General features: G+C 64.0%; 1 protein-coding gene across 1 annotated transcript in view; it reads right to left on the bottom strand.

Moving 5' to 3' along the window:
* TTC28 (tetratricopeptide repeat domain 28) overlaps positions 1-1,516 on the bottom strand; it is a 63,821-nt gene that overhangs the window by 19,501 nt on the left and 42,804 nt on the right. The gene's annotated exons all lie outside the window — the stretch shown is intronic.

The following is a 1,516-nucleotide window of genomic DNA, read 5'->3' as shown; positions in this document are numbered from 1 at the left end:
AACCCCCCCCCCCCCCCCCCCAGGAGGTGCACCAATGCACCAGGAGACTTGTGGGGCAGAAAAATAGACCTTTCCAACAGCGTCAAACCCAGGGCAAATAACACTTGTAGCAAGGTGGGGGTGGCGGGAAATCAGGGGCCCGGAGCGGTTTTGGCAATGTGACGAAGCCATTTTCGGTTACCGGAAATCACACTGCCACGACAACGGACGCTGTGCCAGAGCTTCCGGGGAATGCCAGAGGCCGTCCAGGGGTATCATTTCCAGTCCGCAGTGGGAAACGATGTCCTCATGCCACTGAGCCCCGCTCTGGGAGTCTCCGCCCCCAAAGGTCTCCTGGCACCCCTCCCTCTCGTGGGGTCAGCCCCTCCTGAGCCAGAAGGGCCACGGGGGGGGGGGGGGGGGGGGGGCTGTGCACTTCTAAGCCACTCGCCCCCCCCAGCATCAGGAGCCGGGCTGTCTGGCTGAGCAGTCCTTCCATAGGTCACATTCAGAAGGGTTGCGCAGTACCGTAATCCACCCTGAGGCGACACAAGCATCATTCCTGATCGATCCTAAGCCCATCTTAATTGTCGGGATGGGACTCCCCTCCTGAAGGCAAGCACATTTAGGGCCAGTCTGACCACCACTGTGCTCTCCGTGCCGCACGGCTGTCCAGCGGGGCCCACCCACGCACAAAAGGCTGTTCCAGCTGCTCCTGCAGGCTGCACTGGCCAGTTGCCTGCTGGCAGGAGGATGTCTCCCCCCCCCCCCGACCGAACCCCCCCCCAGGATTTGGAGAGCAGGAGAAAAATGGGGGGGGGGACAGCACTGACGGCGATGTGCTCGGAATTTCCCCGGGCTCTGTGATCTTCACCACAGAGATTAAGGGAAATTCCTAGAGGGCTGCCTGGAACTGATGTGACGTTCTCCTGACACTTCAGCCCCCCCCCCCCAAAAAATCTCCCAGCCTTTGCCAGTGCCAGGCTGAGAGCCCCAAGGCAGGCCCACGGGGACCCCCTCCCCCAAGGCACTTGCAGTGGTGCTTCGGCCAGCAACTGTTCGAAAGCTGCTCACCTCCCTCCCCCCGGAGAGCCTGTGTCCCCCCAGGCGGGGGTGGCCGGGGAGCTGAGCCCAAAGCTGAAAACTAGGCCCCACGCCACGACTCTGCTGTCTGAGGGGAGACCCCCCCCCCAATACAGGGACGTGGGGGGCTGGAAAGGGGAGAGTACCACAGCGGGGAAGGGGAAGGCAGACCACTGACGCCCGGAGTCCCAGTTCAAACGGTGGGACGGGGCTTCCACCTTCAGGACGCCTCTTGGTCTCGTCAACCCCGCCTCCCAGAGACCTGCTCCGCCGACCTTGTGCCGAATGACGCCAGGCCCTCGCTCAGCCCTGGTGGCCCACAGAGATCACCGGGTATGTGGGCCACCTGAGCCGTGCCACGCAGAGGGGCGGGCACCGTTTGGGGGTCGAAGGGCCTTTGCACGCGCCCCAGGCTGCCCGCTGTCCAGGCGGCAGGGCAACCCACCCGCTCTTC

The sequence above is a fragment of the Gekko japonicus genome, unplaced genomic scaffold (assembly GCF_001447785.1).
Source record: "Gekko japonicus isolate JY-2015 unplaced genomic scaffold, Gekko_japonicus_V1.1 scaffold416, whole genome shotgun sequence".
NCBI classification, from domain to species: Eukaryota; Metazoa; Chordata; class Lepidosauria; order Squamata; family Gekkonidae; genus Gekko; species Gekko japonicus.
The sequence above is the reverse complement of the archived record's forward strand: the minus strand, read 5'-3'. Positions and strand labels throughout refer to the sequence as shown.